This window comes from Schistocerca gregaria, chromosome 2 (assembly GCF_023897955.1).
Source record: "Schistocerca gregaria isolate iqSchGreg1 chromosome 2, iqSchGreg1.2, whole genome shotgun sequence".
NCBI lineage: Eukaryota > Metazoa > Arthropoda > Insecta > Orthoptera > Acrididae > Schistocerca > Schistocerca gregaria.
The window spans coordinates 816557689-816575532 of NC_064921.1; the positions used below are offsets into that span (position 1 = coordinate 816557689).

At 40.4% G+C, this 17844-nt stretch overlaps 1 protein-coding gene across 1 annotated transcript in view; it reads left to right on the forward strand.

Annotated features, from left to right (window-relative positions):
• The first annotated feature begins 1849 nt into the window (after positions 1-1849).
• Positions 1850-17844, forward strand: part of LOC126335147 (juvenile hormone acid O-methyltransferase-like) — a 73430-nt gene continuing 57435 nt past the window's right edge. The window contains exon 1 of the mRNA XM_049998113.1: positions 1850-1952. The gene's annotated coding sequence lies outside the window, so the exon portion shown is untranslated. The remainder of the gene's footprint in view (positions 1953-17844) is intronic.

The window sequence follows — 17844 nt, forward strand, 5'->3', positions numbered from 1 at the left end:
CTTTGTAATAGATGGCGCTGTAATAGTCACAAACATATGGCTCACAATTTTAGACGAACAGCTGGTAACAGGCAGGTTTTTTTAAATTAAAATACAGACCGTATGTACGTTTGAAAATTTTATTGCCGGCCGGTGTGACCGTGCGCTTCAGTCTGGAACCCCGTGACCGCTACGGTCACAGGTTCGAATCCTGTCTCGGGCATGGATGTGTGTGATGTCCTTAGGTTAGTTGGGTTTAAGTAGTTCTAAGTTCTAGGGGACCGATGTCCACAGATGTTAAGTCCCATAGTGGTCAGAGCCATTAGAGCCATTAGAACATTTTATTTCGGTTGTTCCAATGTGATACACGTACCTTTTTGAACTTATCGTTTCTGAGAACGCATGCTGTTACAGCGTGATTAGCTGTAAATACCACATTAATGCAATAAATGCTCAAAATTATGTCCGTCAACCTCAATGCATTTGGCAATACGTGTAATGACATTCCTCTAAACTGTGAGCAGTCCGCCTTCCGTAATGTTCGCACATGCATTGGCAATGCGCTGACGCTTGTTGTCAGGCGTTGTCGGTGGATCACGATAGCAAATATCCTTCAACTTTCTCCACAGAAAGGAGTCCGGGGTCGTCCGATCCGCTGAATGTGCGGGCCATGGTATGGTGCTTCGACGACCAGTTCACCTGTCATGAAATATGCTACTCAATACCGCTTCAGCCGCACGCATGCTATATGCCAGACATCCACCATGTTGGAAGTACATCGCCATTCTCTCAGGCGGTGAAACATCTTGTAGTAACATCGGTGGGACTTTACATAGGAAATCAGCATACATTGCACCATTTAGATTGCCATCGATAAAATGGAGCGAATTATCCTTTCTCCCATAATGCCGCACCATACATTAACCCGCCAAGGTCGCTGATGTTCCACTTATCGCAGCCAGCGGGGATTTTCTGTTGCCCAATAGTGCACATCATGCCGGTTTACGTTAACGCAGTTGGTGAATGACGCTTCGTCGCTAAATAAAATGCGTGCAAAAAATCTGTCATCGTCCCTTAATTTCTCTTGTGCCCAGTGGCAGTACTGTACACGACCTTCAAAGTCGTCTCCATGCAATTCCTGGTACATAGAAATATGGTACGGGTGCAATCGATGTTGATGTAGCATTCTCAACACCGACATTTTTGAGATTCCCGATTCTAGCGCAATTTGTTTGCTACTGATGTGCGGATTAGCCGCGACAGCAGATAAAACACCTACTTGGGCATCATCATTTGTTGCAGGTTGTGGTTGACGTTTCACATGTGGCTGAACACTTCCTGTTTCCTTAAATAACGTAACTGTCCGGCGAACGGTCCGGACACTTCGATGATGTCGTCCAGGATACTGAATACGAAATTCTTGTATTCGAAATATGAAACACCGTATCGTTTCATGAATCCGGTATCGTTGTATTATTCCAGACAAAAAGTGTTGTTAAGAAAAAAGAAAGAAGTTCCAAAGAGGAGCGTGCTCTGCTTTTACTAGTGCTGTTGCTGTTACTTCGTTTCTCAACAGCGCAGGTGCTATGGACTCTCCGTCAGTATGAAAGTCAGAAAAGCTGTGTCTTCCGAAAGCAAAGATGTTTTCCTGCGGGCACAAACGGTGGCACAGTCGCGGGTCGGACACTCAACAGATGTACCCACGTAATTCTATGTTGTGTCACGTAGGACAGCGGCCCTGTTTTCAACCGTTCTGCGCCCCCTCCCTCCCCTCCGCCCACCTCCAGCACCGCCACCACCACCAACCCCTCCCACTCCGTTATCTGCGTCAGCCAATGAGACTCACTTTCCTTCCGAGCGCCTAGTCGGGAGTTGCTGTTACAAAACTGACACAGCGGTCTGCTGCAGCTGAGCATTCCGTCTGCTGTCGCCGCGACGACAGGTCACGAGGTGTGTTGTCAGCTTGTTTCGAGGTAAGCCGGTGGACAGGGGTCTCAGCGAAACTATAGGAAAGAAGTTATAATGGATACGGAAATCAGGCGTAATGCCGTAGGTTAGAGTTCTCTGCCGCCACGTACATCCCAGAGTCTTGGGTGTGCGTGGCTGTTCGAAACAATGCCACTGCAATATAACTTTGTGACAAACGCTGTTTACGTATAATTAGCAGGCAAGGAAACTTGGTATTGTATATGAATAAAAATATAGATGTTCGTTGGTTCTTAATCATCTCCAGAAGTTTTTCACAGAATGGTTTGAAATTTTGACACAAGGTTGCACTCCAATAAACCTGTGATATTATATACCTTTTTCCAAATACGTAAAATATATTAATGACGTGTAATATATAAAGGGGAAACGTTATTACTAAACTATCGAAAAATTCTTAACCAATTACTTTAGATTTTTCCATAAAACGCTAATGAACATTCTTACGGACGAAGGCTATATATTTTAATGTACATGATATAGAAATGCTGTTGCTAAAGAGGAAAATTGTAGTTTGGCTTATCGCCTTAAGTTTAGAATACTGCTAGAGGGTCTGACTTCGCAATAACGATAAACAAGACTCAGGGTCAGAAAGAAGGGGAAAGAGATGGACGGAGGGGTAGGAGCAAAGGGACTTAGAAGGCGGAAGGGGGTCTTGGACGGAGAAAACGAGGAGAAGATGGGCAATGAAAGAGAAGAGAAGATTGTCGTAGGAAGGGGGAAAGAGGAGGAAGAGGAGATGACGACTACGGCGACGGCGACGATGACGACGAGAGAGGGGGGGGGGGGGTGGTTGAGGAGATGGACAGAGACCGGGTGATCTCTTTTTTTCTTTTTCCATTCAGCCAGGCTAAGCCACAGCAACACGTGGCTGCGAAAAGGTAGTTATGAAAATAAATTTCATAAATGCGACCGTTGCGTATATTTTCTGAATATGACTGTCTACATTGATCAATATTTATCTTCATTTATAACGTTGTTTTGGCTACTGCCTTCATCAGATCAAATCGTAGAGCATGTAAAACAAGGTTGAGTGTCAGTATCATGAACAGCCTTGTGTAAGTTGACACACCGATTATGTGTAGGTTTTAGTGATACTGACAGTGAACCCTGTTTCACACGTTCTAAGTTTTGATCTGATGATGGCAGTAGCCAAAATGACTTTGTAAGTGAAGACAATATTAAGTGATGCAGATAGTTTTATTCACAAAATAACAAAATAGGTGACTGCACTGTGAATCAGCGTCAAGAAGTAAATGATTTTTATCGCACAATTGAGGAATCTAGGAAGTCACGGTATGCTCTGCTCAGATCGTGTCATAACGGTTATGGCCTATACAAACGCTGCCATTAATGTTCCTTGCATAAAGTTCTGAAACTAATACCGAGTATTATAAATACATACATTGCCCCTTAATGGCCTTGAATCCAAACTGAGATATGAGGGTCAGTCAAAGTAATGACTACTATTATTTATTTTTATTTTACAAGAAAAGTAAATGCCATAAATGAGATAATATGTAAAACGTTCACGATTAGTTTGTCACTTTAAAAACAGTCACCACCTTTTTTCTCTTGTTGTCACCCTTTGAAACACGTGCTCTAAACATCGTGGTCTTGCTTCTTCAGCTAGGTTAAAAAAATTGTCTCCAGCCATAATTTCCACCAAAAGTGCTCCCTCTCAAACTAAAGCACTGCAACAGTTTGGATACAGTTGTGTGCCTTGCCTTTTGTTCTGATCGGCCAAGGTTTTCGTTACCTAGCGTGCACAAATCTTTACGTAGCCCAGTCTTTCCAATAACTGTCACCACACTGCCTTTATCGATGGGATATGGCGGCACAAATCATCTGGTATCCTAAGGCAACGACTCTTTAGGTTTTTTCGTAATTTTGCGTAAAAATATTTTTTCGGACAACTGTTGCATCTGTGTTGAACTCTGGGGTCACAGCGGTGACACCTCTCCGTGAGGTCACTATGACGTGTATATGCCGAGTTTTGGGACGTCTGCCGACTTGCGTGGTCTTATCGAATCCTGAGGAGACGACGTATTTTATGTAGTTGTTTTTGTTGAAGCTTGGAATTTATGGGTTTGGTATTATAAGGTATGTCCTATGAATATGTTTTGGAGTGATTTATTATAATTAAATATGAGGTAATAACGTGCGGTTAAGAGCCATCTGGCACAGATCGATCTTGAGTTCACACTAGCGTAGTAGATAGGTGTCCAGTTGTGAAGTGAGATATAGGTGGCTAATGCTAAATAAAGAGAACAATGAAAAAAAGCACGAGGTAAATATATGTGGCGCCCTAGTGCAGATTTACTCTGCTCTGGATACTGATTTTATTTACAAATCGAAAATTTTAGTTTATGTACGATAATTTTTTGATATGTACGATAATTTTACTGCTCTGAACTCACAATTCCACGTCTTCAAGCAGCCAACACTGATAACAAATAGTTGTTTAAAGGAATAGATAAGTTTGAGGTATTTGGGGAACAGATGCCGAAATAATATTTTGGGGCATTTTTTCTCTGTTGTGCAGGAATTTCGAAAACTCTAACTGAAAAGTCTGTCCTGAGCTTAATTTGGCCGACACGCTGAATGTCGGGTGAAGTCCCTGCAGTCGCTGGCCGCTCTGCGTTGCGTCATCCGACTGTGTTTACCCTTCAAGGTTCGCTTTGGTGATGGAAGCCATCATCTAACGGTGCTGAAGTCGGCCGTAGCAAATCCATACAGCGTCTTGAACATTTCATGAATGCGATTTGGTGTTTCATCTTCTGGTGTAAGGAGATTCAATTAGAGAGCGCTGTCTTATACGTACGTTAATGTTGACCATTTTCTGTACTTAGACTGTCCTGTCATCTGGCGTAGGAAATGTTACTAGGTTAACTGCAGAAGCACGCTAAACTGAGTACTACCATTTAACGAAGGAGAAAAAAGATAAGGTATTACTACGTGACTGGCCCTCGTACATGATCTCCTACCAAGCGATTCCGTTGGTTACGTTAATAGTACAGAGCTAGGAATCAGTCGCAAGTAATACAGATGATTAACTACAAAAAGGAAAATCAATTCATGTAATACAATGTAGGCATATGACTGCAAGTTCTGATAGTTTGGATTTATTTTTCAAAGAATGAAAACTGAGATAAAAATTACTGCAGTTTGAAGACAATGCTTATGCTCATAACGGCTCGTGTCGTTGCTGAAATTGTGTCCGGTGTTTGTTGACCCCTCTGTGTAGTACTTTCGCTAGGGATGGTGGTTACCGCTGAAACAACCGGGTTTAGGTTATACCGGTTTTTCCACGCCAGTTTAACCCGATTGTAAAAGCCACTCAAAATAATCGGCATCTGAACTACCCAATTTTCAGTTTTCATTTTTTAATATTTTTTGTGGGATCTAAAATTTAAAAACCTCCCTCACACCGGTCTGATTTAGCTTCACTGATCAGGATAGTAAAAAACATGCGTATATTAAGGCAATTTTCATTCACAAAGCAGGCTTATCACATTCACACAGTTCAATGCTGTTCTATCCTGATTAAATTGAGCTTAACTTAAATTCCATAAGGCAGTGAAGCAATTTCGAAGTCTCGGTGCGACGAAAATTGTCAGTCGATCTCCTGAAAACATTTGTAATAATTATTAACTTTCGGTGATCACATGGGGAAGACCGGAGATCTGCTGGTAAGACCGTGTTAGCCTATTTATTTAAAGTAATAAGCTGGATATCTTGGGCATACAAAACGGCAGATTCGTCCAGTGTAACTCAGACGTTCCCCACTGCCTCGTGCAACACAGCGTAGTAAGCAGACACTGTCAATAATAATCAGTTAAATAATACGCGAACACACTTACTTTAGTTTAGCTCATGTATTAAATTCCTTCTCGTACAGAATCTCATCAAGATGGCGACTAGCTCAACAATACATCCATACACATCTTCGTTCTCTCACGGCTAATCGGCAAGATCTCATTCATTATTTTTATAAGAGAAAACATAGATAGCAGAGAAGCTATGCCATGGAGTAAATGCACGCTCCAAGGAATAATAGGGCTTGAAACTACTTTGTATTGATAATCATCGTATATTAAAGTTACGCAATCGGTAAGATAAGAAAAGATATTTCGATATATGTACTGAGTTATACAATTTATGAAAAATTTCTGAAAATATCGCAGAGAGACCGCTGCAAGAGACATTACATCGCCCCTTGCAGCGAGCAAAGTTGGTATGTGTCGACTTTGCGAGCTAACTATTGGCTTAGCTAACTCGTTAGAATTTGTGGAACATACGTTCCTATAAATTTTAAGAAGTTAGTAAGATTTTTGATTACAAGAACTGAAAGAGATTTGGTATAGGTAACACCGATCTTCTTTACCTAGATACCTAGTTGTTGCTTTCACGTCTACTGGGGCGTACCCGCATCCTACGTACCCAACCAGGGAAGATGGACTTATATAGTTGTTAATCAGATCTACCTATTCAGGAACTGGCCTTCACAGGGAAACCCCGGAAAACCTGGAGGCTTAGATCCCAACTAGGTATCACAGATGATAGGAAAGACAGAATAGTTTAGAAATTTCAGAGATATTCTAGAATTCATAGGAAAGATAAAATCGAAAGATAAAATCAGCTTCATAGGAAAGAAAAAGAAAGCTTTACACATGCAAATTTTTACAATGTTCTGAAAAATTTTCTTCATCTATGTCTTGCTGAACTGCGGTGAAACAGATCGAACACGAACATGGGACGCGGCACGGAGGACAGGCGTCGCATTGGCGTACAGGACAGGAGACGTAACGGATTTGAGAGACCAGAAGGAACCTCAGGAACAGGTACTCAGGATTGTGGCATGAAACAATCGAAATTCGTCTAAGGAATGGTCAACTACTAAAGATTCCTGGAAGAGAAGGGTTACTCGAATTTCTCCAGATTCATTTTGAACTCAAATATGGACCTGATCCATCCAATCTTCCATCTGAGTAATGGGAAAATCCATTCGCCTTATACTTTTCACACCTAGGTGTCTTAATCGATACTGTAGTTGCACAATATCGCAACTCCAGATCGGAAAACAATTTTTGAAAACATGGATAATTTCATCCATCTTCTTGAGTAAGCCGAAAGGTTCTAATCCTGGTTTTAATTATTTTTTTTGTTTGTTTCGTTGGCTTTTCCAGGTGGAAGTAGATCTGAATCTTTCATAATTTGGTTTCAAGTACGAATGTGGATAGCATGTCAGAATATTAAAAACTTTATTATTTGAGACAATTTCAAAAAAATTATATCTTATTCATACATGATTACAATGAAATTTTGCTGAAAGAGAACGTTTAATTAAGTCTTGCTGCATGACCTCTCCAGCTGAAATTAATCTTTGTTAGTAGTGATTGACGATCAAATTTTTCTCTTTTATACTCCGATTGCCGCATTTTCTCATGAACATATATGAATGCAACATAACAAACAAATCCAACTGGAAAATGACACATTATTATAAACTGAATGAAGAACTTACTTATTAACTCCAATTTTATAAACACACACTAAGCTAGTTAATTAAAATCTCTTGAATAGAATTTAGCTCGCGCCAAAACTGTCTGTGGACAGTTGCAATCGAGTCTAACTTCCTAACGCGGTTCATTTGTTAAACACTAACTTCACAACGTAAGCGCCGTATTCGATCATATAGTTTCAGTAAACTTATTATCACTGGAGATTAACGCTCCCTGACTGTATATTATTTCACACGCACAAACTTCTTTGGTGATCATTGCGTAGACAGATAACCCGTAAGTCTTCACAGCAGCAATAGCTACAGTTCCACTTACTTTTCTAAATATTCCTATACTATCACAGAAGCAAACGCTTACTGTTCATTAAACTATCACAGATGCTTGGCATGCTCTCATTTAACCTATCACAGTAGCTGAGGCATACTGTGCTTCGCACTTCAATTTTTTTTAACACCCAAATACTTCATCCAGACTTTTCATTTAATTTGAAACACTTTTCTTAAAAGTACCTCTTTAGGTCTACATGGGGAAATAATCCTTTTATTCTTCCAGAATCCGGATATTCTAATAAATACGCACCAGGATTCGGTATATCAACTGTTATATGGACCTGTTATGGACCTGTATAAATTAGATTCCATTTTCTGATGGTCTTCTTCAACCTTGATGACTTGATGTCTTCTTAAAAGAATTTTCTGTCCGATATTGCAAGTCTGAATCCGTGTGATGTTTCTATCATGGATTTCCTTTCGCTGTCTTGCTTTCTCCGTAATATTAATGAGAGCATTGCGAATGTTTTCTTCCCGTGACATTTTGGTGTCCTCGAGTTTAGGCAAGTTATCAACACAAAAGTTTCTTTCGTTATCTCTGAACATCAGTTCATTCGGGGTAACGTTTGTAGAACTATGTGGTAAATTATTATAAATCTGCTCAAACTCGGTCAAATAGTGTATCCAGGTAGTTTGTTTATCATGACAGTACGTTCTTATGAATCTGTTTAGTTCTCGGAAAACCCGTTCAATTAAATTCCCTTGTGGATGGTAGCAAGATGTAAATATCTGTTTTATTCCTAGTTGCGATACTAATTTTCTCCATAAATATCCAGTAAATATCTTCGCATTGTCAGAGATTATAGATTTTGGAATCCCTGCATGAGGAATATAGTCATTTACAAACTTTACTGTGGCAGCTCTTGCAGTTGCTGATTTTATAGGATATGGTTTAACATATTTTGTAAACACATCACAGAATCCAATAATGTACTTAACACCACCCCTGGTTCTAGGAAGTGGTCCACAAATATCACATGCTATAAGTGATCTTGGTGCTTCAGGTATTATTGAGTGAAGCGCAATTTTATTTCCCTTGTTGTCCGGCTTAGCCTTTTGACAGAGAACACATTTCTGTATGACTTTGTGCACTTTTCACCTTATATTTGGGAAGTAACAATAATATCTAATCTTATTGGCCCACTTTACAACACCAACATCACCCCAGGTCAAATGTGTAAACCAAATTAATCGTACTTCATATTCTTCGGGTATGCAGATTAATAATAATTTTGTTAATTTCCCTTGCATCTAATACCAATCGAACTTTTCCTCCTGGCTTTGGTACAACAAGCAACGGAGAACAATATTGGCTGTTCGACGGTTCAATAAGATTCCAGTTTAACATTTTTTTTGTATCTCTTCCTGAACTGGTTGTTTTAATTGCCAGGGAATGGGATAGTGTGTGCGACAAAATGTCTTATGGGGCTTAATCTGTAATGTACAAATATATCCTCTAATAATTCCGGGCTTTTCATCGAAAACGGACTCATATTCTGTTAATATATTGAATAATTGTTCCCTCTGACTATCTGTTGGGCAATCTGACTCAGCAATCTTCTGTTAGACTGTTTGTCTGAAATCCTCTACTTGAATTGACTTGATCGGTAGTCGGTGCATATTACTATTTTCAGCACAAATCAACTGCGCAGCAGCACCACGGAAATAACGCTCATACACTGCCTCCTTTCTGAGCAAGATCAGTGTAACAAATTGATCTTAGATTTTAAAGTGCACCTTTCCTTCTACCAAGTCCAACTTGCAATTGCAGGCATGCAAAGTTCCAATGCCAAGAATACAATCTACTAACAACTTTTCCAATGCAAGGAATGTGCAGTGTTTAGCTACATTTCCCAATTTTATCTCTATAACCATTTGTATCTTGACGTTCCGGGATTTTGCTCCCACTGCACCTATAACTCGGCAATTTTGTACTGGTAGGACACGGATTTTCTTAATTTTACTAATTCTGCGAAACAGAGTTCCGGATATTCCGCCTGTAGATGAAGCTGTGTCCAATACAATATTGGTTAAAATTCCTCCCACTTCTGTGATGATCTCAGACACAGGAACCCTTTTATCTTCGACTACACAGGCCTCTAAGTTTCTCGTGAATTCATCTGTCATTAATTCGCCTTCATTATATCTCAACATTGTCACGGAATTAATTTCGTTTAAAACAGGTTTGCCATTTTTGTATTTCCCGGCCGACTTTACGGAGCATAAAGCGGCCCCCTTCAGTTTAAATGTCGATTATTATTTCCTCTTGAATCATCTACTGCTTCTGTTCTGATTGGTTGTTGTTGATGACTGGTCGTGTTATTTGCTTCAAATCGAGAGTCAGAATTTCTGTACGCAGTATTATTGTTTGAAAAGTGCTGGTTCTGATAATCTCTTGCATTTCCAAACATTGGGTTGTATCTGCGGCCTGTTCGATTGTCTCTGAACCTGCCCCTCGCAGCACTGTTATTGAAATCTCCATTTCTGTTGCAATATTTTCCGTTGAATCTCTGACTATTTCTAGTATAATAATTATTAAATCCGTTTCCGTTCCAGTTTGCGTTTGGCGCCTCAATCGCTCTCCTCTGCATAACCGGTTGTCTTGGCCTATGTTCATCTTCCTCCATCATATCTATAGTGTCAAGCGTAGTCATGAAAGAGTCAAGATCATGCTCATTAAGATATAGCATTCTATTTCTGATGCTGGCCGGAAGTCGAGATTTAATATGCCAATCATTTCTTCAGAGGTATGGGCTTATCCCAAAACCGCGATTTGTTTATATATTTCTCAAAGTATTTTTTTAAAGACACACGTGAAAAGGAAAAAGGTTCCGGGTGTAATACCTCCTGCCTTAAACGTTCTTGTACTCCTTCGGTCCAGTATTTGGATAAAAATGGTCGTTCAAAATCTTCATGTGTGTCCCAAGTTATCATATCAGATGCCCATATAGCTCCTGACCCCTGAATATAACCGGTCACGAAACTAACCTTTTGTCACTCACTCCAATTTTTTGGCAATACTCCCCTAAAACTTTTTATAAACACTACGGGATGAACATTTTTCTTGTCTGGTTTGTAGATCTGGAATTGACGTTGTTTCAGCATTTTCTCCTCAGTAATGCTTTTACAATTACAGTCATTGACTACCCTCATAGTGATGTTGATTGCAAAAACGAACGTGTGGATTAATGTCCCTTTTTGTAGTCCATCGGTTAAATAATGTAGCTTCATTGATAGATCTTGTTATGGGTTCATTTCCTTGCGTGGAACGCAAATCTTCTCGAGATAGATTTAAGGATCTCTCAATGTTTTCTTTCCATTGTTTTAGTTCTTCGCCTAGTTGTTCTCTGGCTTCTCGTAAACCTTGTGTTATTTAAGGATTTATCCAAATTGTGGATGTCCTTCGGAATCTTGTCTTGTGATTGTCTCAAATCCTGCATATCTGCTGACATCTCATTTACTTGTTGCTTTAATTCATCTTGAACATCAACTGATACCGGAATTGCCGCCATAGAACATTACATCTGTTTTTGTGCTTGAACTATCTGTGGGATTGACTTCAATAGTATCAAGCTTAGTAGTAACATAATCAGTTAGCTCTAGGCGTAACTTCTTCGCATTTTCATTACACTGTTGACTGACTTGCTCAATTTGAGCAGCTAATTTTAATTCTGTCTTTTCATTCTGAATTTTCAATTCTTCCGCAACTTTATTTAATTTATCATCAAGTTTCTGAAAACTCTCTGCCAATTTATTATTTAATTCCGCTTGATTAGCTTCTAATTGTTCATTCAACTTTGTTTGATTAGCTAGTAATTGCTCCTGGACTTTCACTTGATTGGCTGCTAAGTGTTCATTCATTTCCCTTTTAGTCTCTATTTACGCTTTAGTTAATTCCCTTTTAGTCTCTATTTGCGCTTTAGTTAATTCCTTTTTAGTCTCTATTTGCGCTTTAGTTAAGTCTGTTACATTTTTGGCTAACAGTGTTAACTGCTGCATGATTAGTCAATGGGTTTATTTCGTCCTGCTCGAATGACATCGAAACACTTAAGCTTTGTTGTGGGGCCTGATTAATGCTTCCGCTAGGCACTTCTTCAGTTAAGCTAGCGTCTAATGTTTCACTAACCTCAGAAACAGCTGAGGGCTCTTGTGACTCGCTCTGCTGTTGCATTGCCATTTTATAAGTCCCCTAGTGAGAACCATTAATACACAGAACAATAAATATATAAAGTCACTTGCATCTGAGTTAATAATGTCACTGGCTTAAACTTTGCATAATATTCACTTATAATAAACACTTCCTATCTATAGTTCAACCCAACAGTCACGCAATCAATCTGATTCAACAAATATTCAAAGTGCACCGATAGCCATTTAAATAGTTATCTTAATTTCTATCTACCTGAACGACGTTCTCGTAGGTTGTGGCGAAATTGTGACTTCTTGAACAGGCCTCGACTTCTTTTCTCTCGTGCACATGCACACAATGTTTAAGTAATGCTCAAACATGTGTCCTATCACAGTGAAGCCAAATTTAATATTTTTTTGTGGGATCTAAAAGTTAAAAACCTCTCTCACACCGGCCTGATTTAACTTCACTGATCAGCATAGTAAAGAACATGCGTATATTAAGCGAATTTCCATTCACAAAGCAGGCTTATCATATTCACACAGTTCAATACTGTTCCATCCTGATATCCTTTTTATAAGAGCTAACATAGATAGCAGAGAAGCTATTCCATGGAGTAAATGCACGCTCCAAGAAATAATAGGGCTTGAAAATACTTTGCATTGATAATCATTGTATATTAAAGTTAAGGAATCGGTAAGATAAGAAGAGAGATTTCGAGATATGTACTGAGTTATATAATTTATGAAAAATTTCTGGAAATATCGTGGAGAGACCGCTGCAAGAGACATTACAATTTCCTATACCTATGGTATACGTAGAAACTGAACAAAGACAATTGGTAAGTGGTTGAAAGCTATAAAAAAGTCACCAATATTGATTTTAATTGTTTGAAACTTTGCTCCAAAATCATGTTGTCACAAGGGATCATATCAGTATCTGGGCCTCACGAATAGTCAGTGCTTAAGTGTGAAATCCGAGGTTGAAGAACTCTATTTTTCATGTTAATTTGTCCGTTTTCAAGGGCTACAGGCAGATAAAGGCATATTATGTCGACACCGGTAGCAGATCAGCTTCTTTCTATTTTTATTGCGTGTTCCTCTTCTTCTTCTTGTTTCGAATGTGCCTACTTCGAACCACGCTTGTTCAACTGTTTGGTTTTGATCTTTGCCCAGTACTGTGGCATCCTCTATCGGTGTAACTCCTTCCTTTCTTCTGTCCAGGAGGTCGCTTTTTTTTCCGGGCTTTTCCTGAAATCCTCGGACGTCCTTCAGGGTGTGTGTCTCACAGACTGTCTGTTCTGGAAATCAGTTATTCTCAGTTCTTTAATGGCCTTCTCGGTTTCTGTCAGCCAATCAGTGCGAACCTTCTTGTTTTTCCAGAAGGTGAGCAGACGGTTGGTCAATCTGTTTGGAGGAAATCTTGCAACATGGTCATAGAAAGCTACCCTTCTTTTTCTTGCACAGTCAGACAGCCTCTCGATATGTTCGTAGAGCCCCGAGTTATGCCGCCTTCTGAATTCCCCAGCTTCGTCTAACAGGCCTATGGTCTTCCTTAGGATTTTCCTCTGTCTCTGACTTCCAATTTCTCCATCAGACCTCTCCGGTTCATAGAAAGACATCCCATGGCATAGAGGGCTTCTGGTCGTATGACTGATGTATAGTGCTTAAGTTTCAGGTTGCGTGACAGGCATTTCTTGTTGTAGGTGTTCATAGTGAGGGGATAGGCTAGTTCTAACTTGTGGACTCTCATGAATAATGACGTTTTTTCTGATAAGTTGGGTTCAATCCATTCGCCGTGGTACTTAAATTTCTTAGTCCTTTTGATCTTTACCTGGTCTAGTAACATGACTTTGTTAGCTTCTTGATATTTTCTTCAGCGACACTTGAAGATCCACTCTGGCTCCCTGTTTTCTGAGGTAGTTTACCTACATTATTGCCATTTCAAGAGAATCAGTAATCAGTGCCATGTCGTTTGCTAAAGCCAGGCAATCTATAATCAGTCCTTCGTTCTTACGGCCCAGGTAGGCACCACTCTGGACACCCAAATTGATCAGTTCTTTGCGCCATTCTCTCACAACTTTTTCGAGAACACAGTTGAAGAGAAGAGGGGAGAGTCCATCCCCTTGTCTCACTCCAGTTTTTATCTCGAAGCTTTCTGAGATGTCACTTCTAAATTTGACCTTCGAATGGGTGTTTGTCAAGGTTTCTACAATGAGTCTGCGGGTTTTGTTGTCTTGTCCTGATTCCTGAAGTGTTTTGTTAAGCGTTTCTCTATCATCAGAGTCGTACGCCTTCTTGAAATCTAGAGAGGTGACAACCAATTTGCGATATCTCAACTTGGAGTATGCCAGTACAGTTTTAAGGTTGTGGATCTGTTCAGCACAGGAAAGCGTCCTTGATATTCTCCCAGTTGACTTTCCAGTTGATCTTCTGCCCTCGTTAATAGTGCCTTCTAGAGAATCTTGTATGTTGCCGGGACAAGAGAAATTCTAGGGTAGTTGTTCAGATCAGTAACATCTACCTTTTTGTGAAGGGGATGCATCAGAGCCGTATTCGAATCAGATGGTAATTTCTTTGTTTCCCAGATGATATGGATGATCTCGGTGAGCTTGCCCATGGCATTACTTGCAGCAAATTTCCAGAGTTCAGCAATGATAAAGTCCTCTCCAGCTGCCTTATTATTCTTGAGAAGTTGAATGATCTGTCCAACTTCTTCCAATGAAGGAGGCAGTGAGACTGAGTTTGGTGTGGTTTGTTTGTAGTTGAAGTCTTTACTGGGTGGAGCACAGTTGAGTAGGTTTTTAAAGTACTGAGCTAAGAGGTGGCAGTTGTCCTTGTCGTTAAAAACTAGTTTGCCCTGTGAGTCTCTGAAGTGGAGGCTTGGTGGATTGTATTTTTTGAGAGCCTGCTTGAAGGTTCTACGGAAATCTCTTGAATTATTCTTTGCAAAGTTCTATTCGATTTGGGTTAGTTGGTTTTGTGTGAAGGTCCGTTTGGTTCCTCGAAGTATCTTAGCTGTTAGCCTTCTTTCTTCAAAAAAAAAAAAATAATTCTCCCAATTTATTTTCGTTTTCTTACAATTCGACTTCTCCCAGAGTGTCTGTCTTTGGGCTATTGCATTATCACAGTCTTTATTCCACCACGATTGCTTGCTTCTTCTTGTGAAGGAGGCGAGTTCATTGGCCGTCTTCACAAGAGTCTCCTTCAGTTGGTCCCAGCTGTTGAAATCTGTTCTGTTCAGTGTCTGGCTTAATTTTTGACCTTTTTTAAGTCGCTCTGTGTCAGATCTCACAATCTTGGGGGTTTTGTGTACTCTAGTGTTTCTAGGCTGGAGTCTCATTTTGATCTTTGAGAGGTAGTGGTCTGAGTCCAGATTGGACTTCTCAATCTTCTCAATACCTCCACTTTTTGTATTTCCTTTTGAGATTTTCTTGAAATGGCCGCATGATCTATCTGGAATTCACCCAAGTTGGTGTTAAGTGAAAACTAGGTCTTCTGTTTCCTTGGCAGGTGTTTGAAGGCTGTAGACTTCATGACCAACCCAAAAGCCCTACACAGATCCACCAATCGTTCCCCATTGCGGTTTGTTCTCATGTGTGCTGGATAGTTGCCCTCTACATTTCTGCACTTTTTCTTTCTTCCCAGTTGGGCATTGACGTCATCAGGCAGTATGACGGTGTGTGTCTGGAATTTTTTATTGCGTGTTACGAATGAATAATTAAGTTTTTAATTTATTGCTGTTGCTAAAATTTCCGTCCTTTTATTTTACAGAAATGGGAAATGAAGCATTGTAATTCATTGTTACGTCACTTCGTAAAAATATTTCTAGAGCAGGGTTGGTGCCATATTGCAATAATTCTACGTCCGGCGACCACAGCAAGGAACTAACGTTCACGCCAGGTGGGCCAAGTCTAGCACACTACACGTAGACTCGTACCTTACGTCACGACACACAGTAATGGGGACGTTGTCTCATCAGTAGTGTAACCATTCTTATTTCACGTGTCTGTTGACCGTTTCTGTCGGCATGTTAATAAAATATCACTGATCCCTTTCCCTCTTCTCTGTAACAGCACAATACTTCAAATTAACGCAAATTTTACTTTTAAAAACTCTTTTTAAGAAAGGTACGTTTAAAAAAAATAGCACTGTTGATATTCCAACTTTTTACTCGGGTATTAGCCGGCCGGTGTGGCCGAGCGGTTCTAGGCGCTTCAGTCAGGAACCATGCTCCCGCTACGATCGCAGGTTCGAATCCTGCCTCGGGCATGGATGTGTATGATGTCCTTAGGTTAGTTAGGTTTCAGTAGCTCTAGGGGACTGATGACCTCAGATGTTATGTCCGGTAGTGCTCACAGCCATTTGAACCGTTTGAATTCGGTTATTTGCAAAAATAAAAACACCTCTTGTAATAGAGACCAAACAAGTACTAAAAATCCTGGTTGTTCGGAGGTGAAATACCATTCATAACCAACCTCTATCATGAGGAGCGCGTTTTGCGGTATAGAAAGCCATAACTGTGCATGCATAAGAGTTTTATCATATTCTTGGAAGTGTCACCGATTGAGGCCAGTTTAAATCAACACTAGTGAACCATGCTGCTAAATTGTAAGTACGGTAACTGGAACGTTAATGCTGTCAGTTCCTTTGGTGTTGGTGTACTTTAGTCCAATTCCGCGTCATTTTCGTCATCGTATTGATTTTTTATGTGTTGTTATTTTTCTGCCTATCATTCTTTTCTCGTTTGGAATCTACTCGTCTGTAATATGAGACCAAGTGCCATCCAGGAGTGCTCATCGGTGGTAACGCGGCATCCCGTGTAGTCTGTGTGACGATGGTTTCAGGTAACCATGTCAGCGAAAAATTGGTTTTCTTTTACCGCTGAATTTTTGCTGCGGAGGATGGCTATGCAGACAAGCATATTATGAAACCTTTCTTATTTGCTCGTAGGCGTTAGCCCTAAACACTGAGAACAAAGTAACCGTGATTTTAATTCTGCTGAAGATTGTTGATAGCCATTTTCTGGAACACATTGCATGTGACGAGGTTGTGGTTAGGTCAGGACATGAGTTGAAATTCAGGGACACAAAACGCGTTTGCGTTTCCGTTATAACCGAACGGTAGTTGTCGGCGGATGTGGCAACACTGTAGCGGCAAGTGACTACTACAACTATCAAGTAACTTTAATCGGACTATAGGACTAGTAGCCATGTGGATGCTCTTTTGTGATAAACACGTAGGTGCTCTTGATTGTCTGACTCCATCGGGAAATGTATAGCGTTGTTGCTAAACTGACCTTGGCTGTTTTCAAGAGCAATTGTTGTTCTCAGAAATTTTTTCCATCCCGACGTCTTATTTTTATTATTGTGAACAATCTTATAAGCTGGGCATCCACAGCTAAGATAATTATGCGTACCGAAAGGAATATTGAAACAAATTTAAATTACTGAGGTGCTGAAATGCTGACAAAATTCAAGGAGAGTTCAATTTGCCGCTGTTACGGCTTTAAGTCAGCGCCAGCATTCCCATAGGGAACAACAGAGAAGAGACGGCTGTAAGAAGGACAGCCAACCGTACGCTAACCGACCTCCCTCCCAACGTGACAGCAGCGGCCCCCAGGTGCAGAGCACATAAGCGCCCCATCCAAATGGTGGCTGCCCACTTCGATAGCAGCTTCAACGTTAGCCAATTCGTTAGCTATCTCTATGTAAAACAGACTTGTGTTTGTGTATTCTGAGCCGCGCGGGATTAGCCGAGCGGTCTGCGGCGCTGCAGTCGTGGACTGTGTGTCTGCTCCCGGCGGAGGTTCGAGTCCTGCCTCGGGAATGGGTGTGTGTGTTTGTCAGCATAATTTAGTTTAATGAGTGTGTAAGCTTAGAGACTGATGACCTTAG